This window comes from Tasmannia lanceolata, unplaced genomic scaffold (genome assembly GCF_043159265.1).
Source record: "Tasmannia lanceolata isolate RefF3 unplaced genomic scaffold, GAP_Taslan_0.1 ptg000008l, whole genome shotgun sequence".
Classification (NCBI taxonomy): Eukaryota; Viridiplantae; Streptophyta; class Magnoliopsida; order Canellales; family Winteraceae; genus Tasmannia; species Tasmannia lanceolata.
Genome location: NW_027518685.1, coordinates 66,663,206 through 66,674,813, shown reverse-complemented (window position 1 = coordinate 66,674,813; position 11,608 = coordinate 66,663,206). Strand labels below are relative to the sequence as shown.

Genomic DNA, 11,608 nt, shown 5'->3' with positions numbered 1-11,608 from the left:
CTCCCATGTTTTGTATGGTTTGGTATAAATTATAAGGGCGATCGTTGGGATTGAAGAAATCTTGGTTATAAAATCTTAGATTTTAAAACATTTCGTTTGGGTGACATCTTGTGATTTCCAAGGATTCCAAAAGCACTGATTTTGGTTTTTAATATTTAATCTTTTAAACATTAAAAATCAATTTTAATGTTTCTTATCTTACTAGGTAAATTCTTCATTTTTAATATGTTGATGGTTGGGCAATACATGTTACTAAGTGGGTAAATACTTCTTATTTAATTGAGAAATGCTTCTTTTCTAACCGGATAAATTCTACCTGCTAAATGGGTTAATGCTTCTTTTCTTCAGATAAATTATCTCATGATGGTGATCTATTTTCTTATCCAACACAGTCTAGGTTCTCTTCAATATCTAACATTAACTCAGCCCAACATCTCTTTCACATTTAACAAGGTATGCCAGTTCATGCGCGATCCACACACACCACATTGGACAACAGTTAAACATATATTGTGATATTTGAAAATCACAATCCTACTTGGCATCAATCTTCAAAGATCTAAGACAATTGTTCTTAGTGACTTTTCGAATGTCGATTAGGCCAGGTTTAATGATGATGGGCATTCTACTAGTGGATATTGTTTTTTTCTTGGACCAAATCTCATATCCTGGAGCCATGGTTTCAAATTTCGGTTTCAGAAAGCATTTCGGTCCTCACCGAAACTGAAATTTCGGCTAAAAACTGACAAAATCAATACAACGGCTATTTTATCTCGTAGTTTATTTCGATAGAAATTTCGGTAATTTCAGCTGAAATTTCGAGATGATATTAAATAATTATCAGAATTTGAGATTTTGGGTGAAATCCCTTAAATTTTGGACAAAATTTCGGCTGAAATAAACTACCGTTTTCGTTATTATCAATTTCAGTTTCATTCTCGGCCAAAACCCAAAATTTTGGATTTCTGTCGAAATTTAAAACCACGGTGGAGCTCCCATAAAGAAGCCACGATGGCTAGATCTAGGACCAAAGTAGAGTATTGGGCCTTGCCTTTTGCAATGGTTGAACTAACATGGGTACATAATCTTCATGAGATTGGGATTTGCCTACCACAATCTCCAATCTTATGGTGCAACAACATTGGATCCACCTATCTTACTACAAATTTAGTCTTTCATGATTGTACTAAACATGATGAAATAGATTTTCATTTTGTGCGTGAAAACGCTGCCAGTTGTGATTTGGACGTTCATTTTATTTCAACAAAAGTTCAATTTGCGGATATTCTTCCAAAACCCTTACCAACCTCTCAATTTTCTTTGTTACATTCCAATCTCAACGTCCAATCCATGTCGTTGAGCTTAAGGGGGCCTATCGGAATCCAGTCAATCAATTCAAATTCAAACAGCCTGGATAAGCTAAGCTAAAGGTTCTCCAAATTTGTGACAATATGCTCGTGTGTCTAAGATCATAAGTTCTCAGTTGTTAAGTGGTTTTGTAGTTTCTGTGTTCTCTCAGCTTTTAAATTTCAAATTGTACTTATCCTTTGTAAAATATTTTAAATTTCAAATAATATTTATCCTTTATAATCTAAAGTTATAAATAAAATAAGAGCTCTCACTCAAGACATGCAGTGCCTTATTTGTCTTGAGTTCTACTAGAATATAGACGACAATTTTGATGATATTATGTTGGATGATGACATGGGCAATGGGGGAGATTACTTTGTGTACACACCCAATTTTGTCAGGATTGGACTAATGATAAAGTTGCCGCGAGGATGACTCCTGTGATGACTCATGAAGCTTCTCTGGTCTTTCTCTTGAATTTCTCTGGTTTTCAAAACAAAGGAATTATCGTATAACAAATTACCCCTTTAACCGAACTCGCATTTAAAATCACCCAAATCTACCAAAACCTTTCGACCAAGTCCTGAGTTTGTCAGACCTAGATCCCGGAGATCCGACACAAAAGCCTGTTAGCACACGGCACCCTGCCTCTTACGGCAACCCCAGATCCTGAAGATCCAACCCTCAAACTCAGAAAAACCCCACTGAAAGCCACTTTTTGGGAACCAAAGACTACTTTTTGACTACTAAAAACCACTCTTCGGGAACCGGGAACCACAATCGGGAACTGGGAGCCACAATCGAAAACCAAGAACCACTTTTCGGGAAACTAGAACCGCTTTCGGGAACCCGAAAACCACTTTTCGGAACCCAAAATCCACCCCCTACGATTTTGGAGTGCCCCAGGGAGCTTCCAAAATCGTGTGGCATGATTTTGGAGGGGTCTAAAATCGAGGTCTGCAATATCATACTCCCCCCTATAAATACCTCCCTCAGCTCATTTCATTTTCACTTAGGGCCTGTTTGGATACCTCATGCAATTGTATTTTGATTTGGATTTGAGTTTTGCGTACAAAACACATCAATCATCTTCATGATCATGTTTTAAGAGAGAGAGAGAGAGAGAGAGAGAGAGAGAGAGAGAGAGAGAGGGAGGGAGGGAGGGAGGGAGGGAGGGATGTCTCGCTGCTACCGGGGCAACGTCAAGGAGCAGCGATGGTGAAGGAAGTTGCCATAAATATTGATTTCCAAATAATGTCTCGCAGAACAGATTTGAAAATCAGAATTTTTTGCACTGTTGCAGCTGATTTGGAAATCTAAGGATCTGATCCAGTTCAAAATATCAACTAAATCCAAATCTAAATCTTGTTGGTATCCAAACGTGGCCTTAGAAAAATTCCAAATTTCTAATCCCTTTTGATTTTTCCCTTTGTTTTCCTAGGTTTTTGGGTTTTGGTTTTGGAAAACCTAGAGAGAGGGAGAGAGAGAGAGAGAGGGAGGAAGTTAGAGAAGCTTGTCGGGATTCCCATCGAAACTAGGAGTAGTCACACTTTGATTACTCCTTCGGAATCTATACCAAACCATGGGACGTCGGCACTCTGCCAAAATTCTTAGGAATCGGAGCGGCACCCATAGGTAGATTTGCAGCTTTCTTTATAGCTATCTGCATTGCAATTACAAACCAGTAGTGGATAGCTTCAGGGTTTGGTCCTTTTGGCCCCAAGCCCTATAGCCTAAATCCCCTCCTTTTTCACAAATAGGGTTTTCTTCACTCTCCTTGTCCAGCCACTCTATCTCAAGGCCCACCATAGCTCGTGAGAGCTAGAGAAGTGAGCTTTATGCTCATACGGTGATGCAAAAGCGGAGAGAACCTAACCCATTTCTTTACCTTCTGTCAATTAAATTCTATCATTTAGAGCTTTCTATACTTCAATTACAAACCGGTAGTGGGTAGCTATGGGGTTTGGAGATACTGTTGGCCCCAAGCCCTATAGCCTAAATCCCCTCATTTTTCAGAAATGGTGTTCTTTTCTCTATCCTTATCCCGCCACTCTATCTCTGGCCCTACCATAGGTCGTGAGAGCTAAAGAAGTGAACTTGACGCTCCTACGGTGATGGAAAAAAGAAGAGAAATGAACCTATTTCTTTACTTTCTGTCATTTAAATTCTATCATTCATATTCCGTCTCACCTAGATTGAGGGTAGCTATAAGATTTGGGGATCCTTTAGCCCCATGTCGTATAGCAGATTTTCCAATTTCCAAGTAATTCATTTCTTTATTGCTTCCTTTATCGCTTTCCGATTTGGGCGACGGTAGCAATAAGATTCGGGGATCCATTAGCCCCAGGTCATATAGTGGAAGTCCTCTCTTCCCCTTTGCAGTTTGGAGCAAAAAACCATTTTCCTTACTCTTTATTTTCTTTCATTTTTCTGTTTAAATCCCAACCTGGGAATAATCATAACAAGTACTTTAGAACTTTTGCTAAAAATTTCCCATATTCGTCAAGTCAAGTCAAGAGACCGGGTTTACCTAGCCATGAGGGGGTGCCTAACACCTTCCCCAAATATAACCATATCCCTTACTCAGATTTTTGTCGAGACCGTGCTTAAACAAAGTTAATTATGGGTCATAGGCCCTAACCTAGGTGGCAACTCTGACATTCTCTTTTCTATGGAATTCAGATTTTTATCCCAAGTTCACAGGAAATGCATACACAATCCCAGTCGTCAATTGGGAGGAGAAAACGAATACAATTCTCTTAGAGGCCCAAACGGGTTGAAAGCAAAGTATACTCGAGTCCATATTTCATCCATACACACACCCATGAACCTCACAAAAGACAAAAGGGATACCGACAGCACAACCAGAAAAAACCACACAATTGTGGGTGTGATATGAGGGGGTGCCCTTGCGGCCCCGCCTCGCCGGATCACGGACCCACAAACTGGCGATTCAACTGGGGGATAAACCCAAGGATATAACCCTGAAATAACTTGAATTGGCGGATTTCAAAAAACTTATCAAAAATTGGTTTTTAAAACTTTTGTTACGATTAACCTTAACCTTGAGTTGCATTTAGGGGTAATCGCAAGTTGCGGCTACTCCTTGCAAAAAGAATCAAAAGGGAAAAAGATAAAGGATAGTGGTTTTCTGCAGCTTTCTTGTCAAAACCTAAGGAGGGAAAGAGAGGCCGCATTGGACTGGGGGATAAACCCAAGGATATAACTCTGAAATGACTTGAATTGGTGGATTTCGAAAAACTTATCAAACATTGGTTTTAAAACTTTTGTTACGATTAACCTTAACCTTGAGTTGCATTTAGGGGTAATCGCAAGTTGGGAATTACTCGCAAGTTGCGCTTACTCCTTGCAAACAGAATCAAAAGGGAAAAAGAGAAAGGAAAGTGGTTTTCTGCAGCTTTCTTGTCAAAACCTAAGGAGGGAAAGAGAGGCCACATTGGACTTCTGACATAGAAGATGCCTTGCATACACACAGAATAGATAGGCCTCGTGACGATGCTGCTGAAATATCAAGTCTTCTGGGTCTCCTGTAGGAGCGCAGGCTTCAATGAGCCTATCAATGTAGACACCTTCTACTGTCATGAAATCACTGGGGTCTTACAGTGGCATGCAAAGTAGTCAAAGATAGAGGAATTTGTTAAATTTGTACCTAATTTCAGGGTGGCTGAGAGGTTTATCATCCAGGTACTGCAACAAAGTACAACCCTCTTCGAAGTAGGACACATTTCCTCTAGACCAAAGCGAAAGACATGGTACCGGGGATCCCAGTACTTTGTCGCTGCTTTGAAAAGGTTCCAGTCTATTTGGATGGACTCATACAGGGGGGAATAATTGTTCATGGTGAGACATACGGTCAAACAGTCAGAAGCTCTCAGGCTGGCTGTAACTTTGGATCCATTCGGACATCATTTCTGCAGTCATAGTCTGTTTCATACAGAAGATAAAAAGGAGATTTCAGAACAAAAGATAAGTACAATAATTATGCACATATTTTATTTATTTACATTCCCTTTTTCTTTTTACATGGCCTGTAGTAGGCTGAAAACAAAACACAACAGAGAGCGGTAAAAGAAAGGAACAACAATGTTCCATGTCTCCTGTTCAAGCTGATTCAAGGTCCGAGAGTTAACATCCTGCGGGCGACCTCTCTCTGTAAGGCCAGGTAGTAATCTGGTGACACCTCGTCTCCTCGGGCTGCAACGATGTTGAGTATAGGGATTATGTCTCTCTTCTTCCATTTAGAAGCAATCTTCCCAACCTTCCACTGATTAAACTCTAATGGAGGAGAAAACTGAAAGAGGGGGCGACAGACCTCCTGTCTAGCTCCATATTGGCGCGTGATGCTATCTAGAATGTAGAAAGAAGTGTTTTCCAAAGCGAGGATTTTGACGTGGTTGGATTTATGGGTTGCCAAGGCAGCGGATGCATACCCACTTAACTTCCAAAATAGTCTTCAGCGGTATGGAACCAACCATGAAATCCATTCGGACCGGGTGTTGGAGCGCTGACCATAGGCCCAAGCGTTGAATTTATATATGGAGATGTTTATCTTAGACCTAGGAATGAAAACACCAAGTTTTAAACTAAGTCATATGTACAGCAAAATGGGGCATCTTGAAAATGGAAGGCTTGAGTCCTTGAATTTTTCATTGGGGTCGATCAGCGATTCGAGGTGCTTACAGCTCTCGGGAGAGTAAAACCGTTGGATCCATTCGATCAAAGCGTTCGGATCCATTGATTGCCTACGCATGAGACAAAGAGCATCAAACACGGTAAAACATTTGTTTTTTGTATTTTTATGATTTTTGTAATTTTTACAATTTTTCTCGAATTTGGACGAAACTTTGACAGATCCTGGACATGTGAGGGGTTAAGAACGAGGTCCGCCCTTATGGTTGTTGAATGGGGAATCCTCCCTGAGAAGATTGAATATGGTTAAGGCTTAGAGAAAGGCCTAACCCTGTTTGAAATGACGGTCGAACAATGGTCCGACATTTTAACCATGGAGATGGTCGAGATGAACATATCCTCACAAGAGAGGACATGTTTATTTGAGTAGGTCTCAGATGCTTTGGCCATGTTGATGGTTATGAAGGGTCTATCTTCGTACGAGAAGATAGATTAGTTTGAGCAGAGCTCCGCTGTTTGACCATAACGATTGTCAGGACGGGTCTACTCTCTTCTGAAAAGTAGAGCTAAAAAGGCTATGACCATAACGATGGTCAGGACAGGTCTATCCTCGTATGAGAAGGTAGACTTATTTTGAGCAGAGCTCCATCGTTTGACCACAATGATGGTTAGGACGGGTCTACTCCCTTCTGAAAAGTAGAGCCAAAAAAGGGTGTGACCACGGTGGTCAGAAGAAAGTGAATGAGGGCTCAAGGTTTCAAAGATAAACAATGACATTTATTTTAAAAGATGGGACCAGAACGTAGGCCTTTTGGCTAAGCGTTTTAACCATAAGGCAGAAATTCCTCCAAGGTCCACGGTTGTTTATCCAAGGAAAGTGATGGTATGGGTTTGCAACCATAACTCTGGACAAAACACAAGGTTTGAAATAACCCCTAGTTTTGCGTGAGAATGACTACGACTGATGCGCATAGGGCCAGGGGATGAAATCCCTAGCAAGCCTTGAGGCAACCCGGGGACACCTTTGTAGACTCGTTGAACATGCCCAAGGTCGGCCAAAGGTTTAGTGTATTCCTACTTGGGAATCTGCTCACATCTCTCGAGGGTAACATGTTTTGGCTTTGCCTAACTCTAAGCTAAGCATGCCCTATGTGGGTGTGGTATACAACTACATGTGTATACTTGTAGACACCCCATTTTGACCGAACCCCTATTCACTTTGTTTGATCAAAAACCTATCAAATTATTGAATTAGAATCCCAAACTTCACCCTAAGCTAGGTTAGGGTCTCATCTAGGTCCCTGCAAAATTTCGTCAGAATCCGTCGCGGTTTGCATAGCAAACGAGAAGGGTAGATAGTGTTGTATAAATTTAGTGTCGCAGAAGGGGGTATGCATTATCTTGACCAGGAGGTGATCTGTTGGGCATAAAACAGGGTTAATTTGTTGCAGGAAGGTGTTCGGGGTAGTTAAAAAAAAGCACGAATTTTTTTTATTATTAAAGCAATTTTTTGTTGACCACCTATGGCTATGTAAAAAAAATAAAAAATGATCAAAAGGGGGTTGTCCAAGTTACATAATAGGGGTAAAAAAATTATGCAAATTTTCTATAAATAAGAGGTGCCTTGCTCATTGTCGAGGAGACTTTTCATTTTCGTTAGAAATTTGCAGAGAGAGAAGCAGAAAGCTGAAGAGAAAAAAAAAATTCATGAATCCTAGCTTCTTTTTCTTCTTCTCCGGTGCGATCATCACCAGGTTCTGATCAATTTCCGTTGAAAATTGTAAGCCTCCGGTCAAAACTCTACCTCCGATCACATCCCTGTGAGATCTCAGATCTGAGATCTGAGATCTGAGATCTGAGAAGAGAGAAAGAGAGAGAGAAAGAAAGAGGGAGGGTTTTCTGTTGGATCATCTTCTCCGGCCTAGCACTGGTAAAAACTCCGGCAAGTCCCATGGATTCCGAAGCCATCAGATCCGCTCATTTTGACTCTTATCTCCGATATTCCGGCCAGATTTCAAATTCCGATCCGTTTTCTTTCAGAAAATGTCAAACATTTCGCAATGCGAAAGAATGCCGCTCCGGTGACCAGAAATTCTCCAACGAGATGACGATCTGTGATCTAGATCTCGTTCATATCGCGATCACGCTAGATCTGGACTACCTCCGTGGCTCTATCGCAGCCGTTCATTCGATTCTCCAGCATTCTCTCTGTCCAGAAAATATTTTCTTCCATTTTCTAGTCTCAGAAACTGATCTCGAAACCCTAGTTCGATCAATATTTCCCAAACTTAAATTCAAGGTGTATTTTTTCGATCCAGAGATTGTACGAGGCCTGATCTCATCATCTGTTGGACAAGCTTTAGAACAGCCTCTGAATTGCGCTAGAAGTTACATGGCTGATATTCTCAAGCCGTGTGTAAAGAGAGTAATCTATTTGGACTCAGATCTAGTACTCGTTGATGATATTTCTAAGCTATGGAGTACAAATCTCGATTCTAAAACCCTAGGAGCACCGGAATATTGCCACACGAATTTCACGAAGTATTTTACGAAGAGATTCTGCTCGTCCGATCGGTTTTCCGGCACGTTTTCTCGCCGGAATCCTTGTTATTTTAACACAGGGGCAATGGTAATAGTTTGGTGAAATGGAGAAGGTTTGGATTTACGAAAAAGATTGAATGGTGGATGGAGATTCAGAAGAACGGTCAGATTTACGAGCTCGGATCTTTACTACCGTTTCTCTTAGTTTTTGCTGGACACGTGGCGCCTATCGAGCATAGGTGGAATCAACATGGTGGATGCATTTCGAACGCATATAATATAAACAAAGGAGCTTGGTACATGCCCCGTTCGGCAAATAGGAGGTTGCTCTTTCCTTTACATGAGAATCAGCAATATGTACATTGTGATTGTTGTCAGCAGCAATGCCAATGTTGCTAGTGCATTGAAGTTCGTTGTCGAGGCGGTTACATTGTTCAAATCTTATTTTGGATGATGCCCAGTTACAATGGAGTCTTGACAATCAGCTGCATTCGCTCACTTACGCAGATTACACTTAAGCTTACAGCCTTAGTGCCACTTGATCGCGTATTCTGTCTTATTAAACCTTTCCGTAATTTTGAGGCGGCACCATGGCAAGTTAGAATTGAAGCAAGTAGAGCACTGCTTGATCTTGAGTTCTACTTCAAAGGCATTGATTCAGCCTTGTCATTATTCATGGAATTCTTAGATGAAGAGCCATCTTTACAAGGTGAAGTTGGCTGTGCATGTGATGCACATGTGTCAAACAAGGGAGGCCTCCAACACTTTATGGTGTTCCAAGAGTTCAAATACAACCTGTGGTGGATGCTGAACCGTCCATGGATGAGAAGATTAAATCTGCTCCTCTGAAGCTAAGGATATCTAAGCCCCAAGAAGCTCTCACCGGTACACCAGAAGCCAAGGATACACCTATCATCATCTCACCCGATGGTTTGGCCATTGCAGAAGCTTCCAAGGAAGCTGATACTGTTTCTAACGGCCACGAACGGAGGGTTCCTGTTGTTAAGATCAGGGTTAAGCAATCAGCAGCATCCAGTCGAGCAGAAGACTTGGATAATGTATTGGACAACTCTCGTGGCGACCATAATGAAACCGAGTTGGCAGCCAGCAGTTCTGTGTCTGTTGATGCGCCTCATAGGCTAACGAATGTGCCAATGAGCACTAGCAATCACAACCTTGAAGAAGTCCACTCTTGTCATGATCAGGTTTCTCAAATGACTGCAAGTATTGGAAGTGCAAAATTCGTGGACGATGATGAGGTCTCTAAGGAATTGCAGTGCACTGCTGACTCGAGAAAAGGATGAGGTTGGAGCTTCATTGGCGTTGGGAGATTCAGATTTGGGGGTAAAAAAAAAAAGAAAGAGAAGAAGGAGAAGAAAAGAAAAAGCTCATAAAGCGATGCATTTTAATGGCGAAAAACCAAATGCCTTGCATCTTTTCGAAGAGAATGTCGGTTTTTGGAAGATCTTTCAGAGTCTTTAAGGAAGCTCCTCTGGTGGATTTCGATTTCCCTCTCTGCTCTATTTCAGTTTCAGGTCCGTGAACTTCTTATACCTGTGCTAACCATTTGAGCATTTGATTTTTGGGGTATTAATTTAGAAGTACTTGTTGAATTCGAAAAAAAAAAAAAAAAAAAAAAAAACTGTACATGCTTGCTGTCCAGCCCTTTGTTTTCTATTTTCGGATTTCTAAAACTTAAAATCACCAAAAACAAACTTCTCAATCTTGTAGATCTCGTCAAGCCGGTCAGTTCGACATATGGCGGCCCAAATTTGGCCAAAAGATGAGAGAGTTATGCCCGTTTAAAGTTTTCAGTTCACAATGTTGCTTTTGTTCAAGTTTTTTTAGAAATTATCGTGTCGAATAATTTTTGTGCGGCTTCTGATCGGAATTGTTCGAAACTGTCAACTGGGAAAGTGTTCGTTATAATATCTCCTAAAACTGTCTTTTTAGGCAAATTTTTCCATAAATGCTTTTTAAAAAGTCAAAAACGACTTGCAAGCTTCAGTTTTTCTAAAAAAAACTGTCATTTCTGCAACAGCAGCTTGTTGGCCATTTTTAGGCTATTCCAGGTCTGTTTCGTCCGAAGCCATACAAAGAAAAAGTGTTCTTCACAAGATTTTCTAATACTTTGTCCTTGAGCGAATTTTTCTAGAAACGAGGTTTTGAGTGTCAAAACTGAGCCCGAGCTTTCAGTAAAAAAGCTAATATGTCTTTTAATGGCGATGGATCGGAAGAGGCCATTTTCCGGCCACTTCTGACCAGATCCAAACGAAATGGTCAACTGAGAGAATGTCATTCATGCTGATATCTACAATTTTGATTAGTAGAGTTTTTGATGGTTTTGATATTTGAGTAGTCAAAAAGTCAGTGCAAAGTTGCAATTTTCACATTATATGACATAACTGTGTCATTTCTTGAAAATCATGGACAATATGAGCTCTATTCAATTTTAATGAGTGTTTGGGATGTTTTGAGCTTGGTAGCAAGTTTTAAATCATATATTGAATCATTCCCATGATTTGTTTGGCATTTTTTACCATTTTTGGTGAAAATTACATGTTCGGTGGAAATTTCACCTTTTCTTTTTTTTTTTTTAGATTGTTTTGAGCCCATATTGATTCTAATGCTTGTATTGGGATATGATGTGCATGCTAGCAAGTTTTAAATCATATATTGAATCATTCCCATGATTTAGTCGGCATTTTTTACCATTTTTGGTGAAAATTACATGTTGGGTGGAAATTTCACCCTTTCTTTTTTTTTTAGATTGTTTTGAGCCTATATTGATTCTAATGCTTGTATTGGGATATGATGAGCATGCTACCCAGTCACAAATCACATATTGATCAATTTTCATGATTTACTTTATATTTTAGAGCCTTATTTGCGAAAATTGCCTATTGTGTAGAGTGCTTTCAATTTATTTATTTTTATGCTAAATGAGTGAAACCCGTGCTATATGTCAACCTAGACATCTAAACTTCTAGGATCGCTTCCAAATCATGTCTAGACCTTTCAAATTCCTTGAGTCTCATTTTAGGGGACACACTTTGTCTCATTAGAA

At 40.2% G+C, this 11,608-nt stretch overlaps 1 pseudogene; it reads left to right on the top strand.

The window, feature by feature from the left end:
- Window positions 1-7,951: 7,951 nt before the first annotated feature.
- LOC143883224 (uncharacterized) lies at window positions 7,952-9,845 on the top strand (annotated as a pseudogene).
- Window positions 9,846-11,608: the final 1,763 nt, after the last annotated feature.